Raw genomic sequence first — 9,230 nt, forward strand, 5'->3', positions numbered from 1 at the left:
AAGGACGAATGGGCACGTGACTTCACAAGGGTCAAATGCGCCTCATCCTTTAATCCAGCTTCATAATGTGACGTCATTTGAAAATTCAGCAGATGTTGTAGTAGGGAGAATCTGTCATGATTGCACTAATTGGTATTGACTGTGCTTTTTATATACAACAGGATCCCAAGCTTGCTCGGCAGGTGACTAAGGAGAAGCTTCAGCTCTCAAAAAGCACCAAACAAAGAGAAATCTTGCAGAAGAAAAGGAAGCGGGGCAGCAGCCATTTTTCGGAAAGTGACGACGAAGTTGTGGAAAAAAGTCTCCTGAAGAAGGAGCAACGGAAAAACAAACAGCTTGAGGAAAAAAACAGAGTGCTCTTTGAAAGACTGAAGAAAGAAAAAAAGAAGAATGAAGAATTGCAGTCACTCCTGACTACAAAGTTTGGTGCGTTCCTGCTTTCTTTTTGATATGAGCTGTTAAAGGGGACCCTGAAACAGGATAAACACACTAATAACTAGGTGTAAATACTGTGAGCACCTGATTAAATATTAGTTGCATACATATGAAAGGGAGCCTGAAAACTTACACTACAAAGTGCTCTTGCTAAGTCAGTGCATTATTAAGCCCCTGACACCAAGGAAGCACACAGCCACGGATAAATTATTTGGATACCTTTAGTGTTAACGATCATGCACAGCCAGCACCAAAAAACAGAAGCCATATGCAGTAAGTAAAGTGGCTGAAAGAGTAAACACTTAAGGAAAAAAGGCAAATGATGTGTCTTGACAGCTGCACTTCAACAGGAGTTGTGAATTTTAAGAACCTTCACTGTTAAAGCCGAGAAGTGTGCTAAAGCAATCCAAAGCACTGCAGGAGTAATTGATGCACATGAACAGCAGTTGGAGGTACTTTGTACTACGAAGTTTAATCTTGTATTGCCGTAAGTGATCTTATAGTTGTGCAGTTTTTCGATAAAATATTTTAAAAAATGAGATGCTCTTTCAACCTGTGCCCCTGAGTTGAAATTTTGCTGATCACGTGGTGCTTGCTCGCTATGACATAAGTTATAAAACCTAGTGAACGAGTGTTCACTAGCTCTCGCATCTTGGGCAGCAGTGAGTGCTTCTTTAAACCAAGTTAATTTCTAGATATGTTCGCATTCTGTAAAATAACTACTTAATAGCAGGAGGCCTTTTAATTGATAGCAAAAGGATGCCGAATAGGCCGAGTTGGCATTTGATCATGATAGCAGTGCATGGCCAAATGAAGACTCGGCAAAGAAATTAAGAAAAAATTTTTTCCTTTGTCTTAGTTATGTCATGGAGGCACTTACAAAGTTCGTTGTTGATGAATTGGGTGTATTGGTCATATGCTTCATGTGGATTGCTTTGGTCATCTATTGATTGGGATAAGCACACTTGGTTTAACTTTGCTATATACTGGGAATAGTCACTGCAACGCATCTTGCTTGTGAAACAGTGTCTGAAGTTGTTTGCCCTATTCCAGCTGCTACATGTGATCAGTGTGATTGCTTATACCTTTTTAGATCTGCTGTTGACACACCTCAATGATGCCCGCCCCAAGTTGGCTTGTGTTGATAGTGGAATGGTAAGTAAAAATTTAAAGCACTGTTGTGGCTTAGTTTTTGTTTCTATTGTATTTCTATATATCCAGTTTCGTTTAACTGTTAATCTGAGTTATATACAGTAAACAGCATGAATATTTATTTTATCATCTTTTTAGTGTGCTTATATGGGGCTTAATTTGTATAATTCCAAGCAGATTTCGAGGTTTGCTTATCTTTGTCCTAAACGATGCCTGTACATACACTTCCTGCAGGCTTACGTTACATGCTATTGTGCATTCAAGTTTGACCATGCCTTGTGCAAGGAAAAATTAACTAGAAAAAGTATAAGGAAGAAAGCATTTACACATTGGCAGTGCTTGTTACACTGAATAAAAATGTCATTGCTCTGTGAGCATGCAGCAAGCCTTCATGTTTAGTGTCCTGCTTTAACAGGGCATTGAAACACTTTCTTAACTTAATAAGAAAATGTTGCTGATCTGTAAATGAGGCTCCTGTGAACATGTGAGCCAAATATTACAGTGCATGCAGCAAGAAATTTACAATCTCATGTCAGGTTCATTTAGTAAAAAGATAACATTCCTTTTTGTCGTTAGGAGGGGGTTTAGTAGTACTTATTTGAATTATTGTCATACTAAGCTTGCATTATTGTGCAGTTCACATAGTACTATCATTGATTAAGCTGCACATTGTGACATGACGACTATGTAGTTTATCACCCTGTTTTCCAGGATTTTGATTATTCAAATAATGATTACATTTTTCTGGTAAGTTGGCAGTGTTTTCTTCATTCACCATTAATTGAGGTGCAATATGAGCTGTCATTGTTAAGCCGGCATCTGCTGCAGCTGATGCCATGATATTACTCTGTTTTCCAGCCTAAAAGTATATTAGACTCCGAGATTATGACTAGCGAGTGTTTTGAGGTGTGTAGCGCGGTTCTTTTGGGCTTTTAAAACCTTTCCTCTTATAGTCTACCTTACTTTACGGCATCTTTTGTCTGTGGCATAGTCATTCTGTTGCTAAATCGTTCTGCTGCTAACAGTCTTACATGCTATACATTGTGAGTCAGCAGAAAGCCGCAGAGGCATATCAGAGGCATATCTCCAGGCATATCAGCTTCTGCTGACCACAGCATGCCTGCTGCTCAAGCAGCTTTCCTTGCATCTCACACAGTCTTGTGCTTCAGGATGCAACATCTGCCATCAGGAGGGAAAACATTCCATATTTCACACAAAAGTTGACGTGTATTAGTAAACAGGGTGTCTACCATGCACAATGTTCAAAAAGTTAAACCTATGTGGATCAAACCAACTGTATGTTAGCAGCAACCTGAAAAATTGTTTGACACCTTATGTGTTCTTATGTTTACCTATTGGTTATTATTATTATTACTTTACATTACCTAACATTGTTAGAGCACCGCTATAAACACTATTTATTTGCAGCACTCTCTCATGCATGGCTCTTTATATCATGTTTAAAAGAAAGCCAACAAGATATTTAAAAATGCTTCATATTCCCGTGTGCAATGACGATAGCACTCAAATAAGTTCACTGTGAAAATAATTGCCTTGCCTCTAGTGCACTATCCTGCACAGTGTGTCGCATGTGCACTGGTTCTGAAACGTTGATTGCATACCAGTGGCTCATGGTGGAAAAAATGAATGCATGACTGAAGGTGGCTATGGCAAGGCAGTAACATGCATAGAAGGATTGGATAGCTTTTTGGGCAGCTAAATTTTTTAGTAGCTTTCTGCATAGTCACATTGTGTTAGGGGAGAGGGATGGAACAATGCTGCCAAAGTTCTTCTGAACCATTGCAAACGCACATCTGCTGTGCAGGACGGTGTGGAAGACAATTGCCTTTCCCCTCTGCTGAGCTCGTTTGAGAGTGCTGTTGTTGCTGTACGTGAGTGTGTTGTTGCAGAGTGCAATTTTGGAATTCCCAAGCTTTCTTTTTAATGGGGAAATCAAAGCTATGCAATAGAGCATGCTGCAAACAATTTGATGTTTTCGTAGGTGCTGTAAACCTAGTATTGACATATCTGCTGTAAGTATAAGAAAATTGATAATCACGTCAAGGTAATTAGAAAGTACACTAGAAGTCTAGGATGCTTTTTAAGGTTGCTGCTAACAACATACAGCAAGTTTCAACAGCATTGAAAGCTCCCCTTTTTGAATCTCGCTGCAAACTGAGACACGTATGTTTCTTCTGCAGTAACTGTGTTTTAGAAGTGGTTATGGTTAATATGCCTTCTTGCAGTGGTGAACTGTAGATAATTTTTTCTTTGCATTTTTAGTAGCTGCTACTCCCTAATGTAGCATACTGTAGGGCACTTGGGGCCAGATTCTGTATTGTGCCCAGCCACTTGGCTGTTAAAGTGTCAAGGGTTCCAGATTCTGTGTGAGTGCAGTAATGGGTTGTGAGTCTCACTTGTGCCACACATTAATCTCGTGCTGTGGCTATTCTGCTGTCGTCTGTCCTTGCATGTTTCAGGATGTTGTGCCTGCAGCACCAGTTGTAGCCAGCAGAGTCTCAGCACATATAATTTGCATGTGGTCGTGCAGTAGAATGTTACGGTGCATGCACTGTGCACGTGTGCATTAATAGAAAATGTTTGAGTGGACTGTGGATGAATGCTGATGTGCCACTGTGACATGCTGTGGCTATCCTGATGACGTCTCTCCTTGCACATTCTAGGATGTGAGGCCTGCAGCGCCAGCTGCAGCCAGCAGGGACTCGACAGAGGTGATTTGCATGTTTTCGTGGAGTGAAATGTTATGGTGCACTGTGCACGTGTGCATTAATAGAAAATGTTTGAGTGGACTGTGGATGAATGCTGATGTGCCACTGCCACATGCTGTGGCTATCCTGATGACATCTCTCCTTGCACATTCTAGGATGTGAGGCCTGCAGCGCCAGCTGCAGCCAGCAGGGCCTCGGCAGAGGTGATTTGCATGTGTTCGTGGAGTGAAATGTTATGGTGCACTGTGCACGTGTGCATTAATAGAAAATGTTTGAGTGGACTGTGGATGAATGCTGATGTGCCACTGTGACATGCTGTGGCTATCCTGATGACGTCTCTCCTTGCACGTTCTAGGATGTGAGGCCTGCAGCGCCAGCTGCAGCCAGCAGGGCCTCGGCAGAGGTGATTTGCATGTGTTCGTGGAGTGAAATGTTATGGTGCACTGTGCACGTGTGCATTAATAGAAAATGTTTGAGTGGACTGTGGATGAATGCTGATGTGCCACTGTGACATGCTGTGGCTATCCTGATGACGTCGCTCCTTGCACGTTCTAGGATGTGAGGCCTGCAGCGCCAGCTGCAGCCAGTAGGGCCTCGGCAGAGGTGATTTGCATGTGTTCGTGGAGTGAAATGTTATGGTGCACTGTGCACGTGTGCATTAATAGAAAATGTTTGAGTGGACTGGGGATGAATGCTGATGTGTCACTGTGACATGCTGTGGCTATCCTGATGACGTCGCTCCCTGCACGTTCTAGGATGTGTGGCCTGCAGTGCCAGCTGCAGCCAGCAGGGCCTCGGCAGAGGTGATTTGCATGTGTTCGTGGAGTGAAATGTTATGGTGCACTGTGCATGTGTGCATTAATAGAAACTTTCCTTGTCCCTTGTTTGAGTAAACTGTGAATTAATGCTGATATATGCCACTCTGACATGCTGCTGATGTCCTTGCAGTTTCAGAATGTGCCTGCAGCACCAGCTGCAATCAGCGCAGCTTTGCCACAGGTATTCTGCATTTCCCTAATTGTAGAGTCAAATGTTAAAGGAATGTTAAAAAACAGTTCGCAGGGCTAGAATACGTTTTCTAAACTATATGCATATCTTTGACGAAAAGATACTAAGTATTCTTTGAGAAAAATGACTATCTTTAATTTTTCCAATTGCATTGCTGGTTACATCTGTGTTTACAACATGATTTATGTGGAATGGAATGGAATTTGTGACAGGTGGGAGTTGTGAGATGAAACTACTGATAATGTTGTACACTACCTTATGTGCCCCAAGATAATGCCTGTTGGCACTGTGGGATTGATTCACATAAACAAAACAAAATTGTTAGGAACATTCAATATTCAGCATGACTCACTTCTGGTACTATTCAATTTGTATTGGATACAGGAAAAGGTATTGCCATTTGTTGGGCGTGTTGGTAAATTGATACTAAGGTACTACTCGCACATCCCTATCACAAACAGCTGCTGGCACACCTCTAGATTCCAATCTATTAAACATTTTTTGGGGGGCCCTAGATAGGATGCCAAAAATGTTTAATAAACTCGGCAGAGGTGATTTGCATGTGTTCGTGGAGTGAAATGTTATGGTGCACTGTGCATGTGTGCATTAATAGAAACTTTCCTTGTCCCTTGTTTGAGTAAACTGTGAATTAATGCTGATATATGCCACTCTGACATGCTGCTGATGTCCTTGCAGTTTCAGAATGTGCCTGCAGCACCAGCTGCAATCAGCGCAGCTTTGCCACAGGTATTCTGCATTTCCCTAATTGTAGAGTCAAATGTTAAAGGAATGTTAAAAAACAGTTCGCAGGGCTAGAATACGTTTTCTAAACTATATGCATATCTTTGACGAAAAGATACTAAGTATTCTTTGAGAAAAATGACTATCTTTAATTTTTCCAATTGCATTGCTGGTTACATCTGTGTTTACAACATGATTTATGTGGAATGGAATGGAATTTGTGACAGGTGGGAGTTGTGAGATGAAACTACTGATAATGTTGTACACTACCTTATGTGCCCCAAGATAATGCCTGTTGGCACTGTGGGATTGATTCACATAAACAAAACAAAATTGTTAGGAACATTCAATATTCAGCATGACTCACTTCTGGTACTATTCAATTTGTATTGGATACAGGAAAAGGTATTGCCATTTGTTGGGCGTGTTGGTAAATTGATACTAAGGTACTACTCGCACATCCCTATCACAAACAGCTGCTGGCACACCTCTAGATTCCAATCTATTAAACATTTTTTGGGGGGCCCTAGATAGGATGCCAAAAATGTTTAATAAACCTCCCCAAAATGCCCAAGAAGGAAGTTCTATTATTTTATACTTTTTGCTTATTGCTGAATTTTGCACCTGTGTCTTAATTTTACTGGTTGTCTTTTGTGTTGTGTTGCTTGCTTCTGCCTTAGATATATGATTATAGGAAAGTATTTGGACACCACACTTTCATTTTTCTTGAATGTGCAGCAACAAGGGGGGGATGTCCCGTGGCACCTGCCACCTTTCTTTGAGGATGACAATGGCCAGGTAATTCAGAGACACTACTGTTTTAGTTCTTTTGCAATCTTATGCCCTTGGTATTTAGTTTTTTCTCAATGTTAATAATTGCACAGGTCCACATTGGACACGGCATTGTCATACCGTCGGACAAGTGGGCAGCATTGATGTGTGTGCCGCGGGACTCCCTCTTTTGCAAAGAGGGAGCCCGCTGCTTGTGGACAGCGGCCGAATTAAAACAACGCAGTGTCAAGGGCCAAATATGCCGAAGGTTCGTGAACAACCCTGACACAACTGCCAAAAAGCCAATGACGCCAAAAAAACTGCTGGCCTTAAACAGTAAGTGCCGCTTGCAAGTTGTTCTATAGTATCAGTGCTGACACTCACACCGAATATGTTTTCTTTCCTCTAACAGACGCATTTTCCCACTTCGTGGATCGGCATCCCGAAAACAAGGACCCGGGTGAAAGAAAAAAAAAACTTAATTACTTCATTGGAGAAATGCTCCAAGATATGAGAAAAAAATAGGTAATTTATTCACTTATGAGACGATCGCTCAGTTCAGAGAGGGAAGAAGAATATGCAAACTATTATAAGGTGTAGAGGCAGTAAAGTGGCCTAGTTGGTATGTATTCGTTGTGGCTAAACAGTGTAACGAAATGCAGCACCGTGTCTTGTCCGTTTTCTCGGTATGTGTTTACTTTCATTGTTTAGCCAATAAGAATAAGGCCATAAAGAAAATTCACATGGTCTCTTATGTTATCCCTAAGACTTAAAGGCAAAGACCCAAGTGCTGATGCGTTAACGATGGAGACATGATGTACACATCCCCCTTAATTTGCTTGGTCATCCCTCTTGGTTGTCCTCCTCTTAATTTACTTGCTCATTCCCCTAATTTGCTTAGTCATCCCTGTTAATTCCAACAAGGTCGATGGTTTGACTCCCACACGAGCACTTCCTTTCGGACACAAAAGATTTACTTAAATGAAATAACTTGCATGACCTTTATAGTGACCAAAGGAAGTGCTCACAATTCATGTGACAAACTTGTGTTTACAAATACATGTTGGCATGCATTATTTATATCGCGTAATAAGTAATCGCAGACAAGTGCTGGGCAATTGCTTGCATATATTGTTTTCTGGCTTTCTCTAAAAGGAAAAAAACAAACAAATAGGGCACATGGGCATGCTCTGCATATCTGTTATGCCTCTCCTTACAAACACTTGTTGACGTATTGTATTTGCATGAATATAATGCAACCTTTACTTTTATTGCAATATTTCCACTTCTGAGCATGCCCTACATTTGGATCCCTGATACAGATATAAAGATTTCTTTTGTTAAACGTGACCTAGTGCAGTTGGCACTTATGCAGGTGTGTCATAGAAGCAGTGTTCGAAGTTGTGCGGCAGCTCACTGTGTAATCAACTTTGCCATGCTCTATTGTGTCATGGGCACCTCTGAAGACCTTGGTGGATTTCACGGAAGATGACCTGTTCTTGCTGACAGGGACAGGCATACAGCACTCATCCTTCCTTTCGGTTTTGAGACTGCAGTTGACAGTAACAATGAATGAAGCCCTGTGGGCATGCACTTTTGTGTGTCCTTTCCCATTTCTTTGTAGCATCGTTTTGCATTTTAATTGTAATATTTTTTTCTATTTCCGAGACAAAGTACACCCTTGCCGTATGTTCGTGGTTTCATTATTTATGTGCAATTGTGGTGCATTTGCTTGCATTTTCAGCATTTCAGTGTTTACCGTAAACATGCCAGGCTTTAGTTATGGAAGCCTCTCAATGTCACAGCTGCCATTGCATTATTTTCGGGCAGTTAAATTGTTCTCTCTGTGACTTTATCAAAGGCACTCCCTTTGTATTTTTGGTGGCAAGTGCAGTTTTGCTTTCCGAAGTTTACAACTAGATTACTTAAAACATGGCACTGCTGCTACCATATTAACAGTAACTGAAGCCATCAGCCTCACAATAAGGTGGGAGATTACTTCTAAGCCAAGTAAATTGAGAATCACCTTACATTTGAATAAATATGGTGTCTGTTTCTGTAAAGTATGTTGAAAAAATACAGTTAGTATATTTGTGGCTTAATCTAAGACATCTTTTTTCAGAGGCAGGCTTGGCGAGGTGGCACTCCTGCCATGACCGATCCTTGCTCGAGCCTACTGCATGGGAACTTTGACTGCTTCGACCCAGAGGAGGAACTCTGGACTGTCCGAAGACGCCGGCAGCAAGTATTGAATGGCCGCCTTCTAAGGAAGGGGGGACTGGGGGTTAGTCACCCGACCACCGCCACCCCTGGACCCAATCAGATATAATAAAGTTATATCTCTTTGGACACTTCTGAGCCTTTGACATGGATGCCACCACTGGCTAAAGCTAT

The 9,230-nt window shown here is 41.4% G+C and overlaps 1 long non-coding RNA gene across 1 annotated transcript; it reads left to right on the forward strand.

Moving 5' to 3' along the window:
• The first annotated feature begins 6,818 nt into the window (after positions 1 to 6,818).
• Positions 6,819 to 7,449, forward strand: LOC140213544 (uncharacterized). Its single transcript, XR_011890405.1, has 3 exons — positions 6,819 to 6,863; positions 6,950 to 7,172; positions 7,249 to 7,449. It is a non-coding gene; the product is annotated as an uncharacterized lncRNA (long non-coding RNA).
• Positions 7,450 to 9,230: the final 1,781 nt, after the last annotated feature.

This window comes from Dermacentor andersoni, chromosome 10 (genome assembly GCF_023375885.2).
Source record: "Dermacentor andersoni chromosome 10, qqDerAnde1_hic_scaffold, whole genome shotgun sequence".
NCBI classification, from domain to species: domain Eukaryota; kingdom Metazoa; phylum Arthropoda; class Arachnida; order Ixodida; family Ixodidae; genus Dermacentor; species Dermacentor andersoni.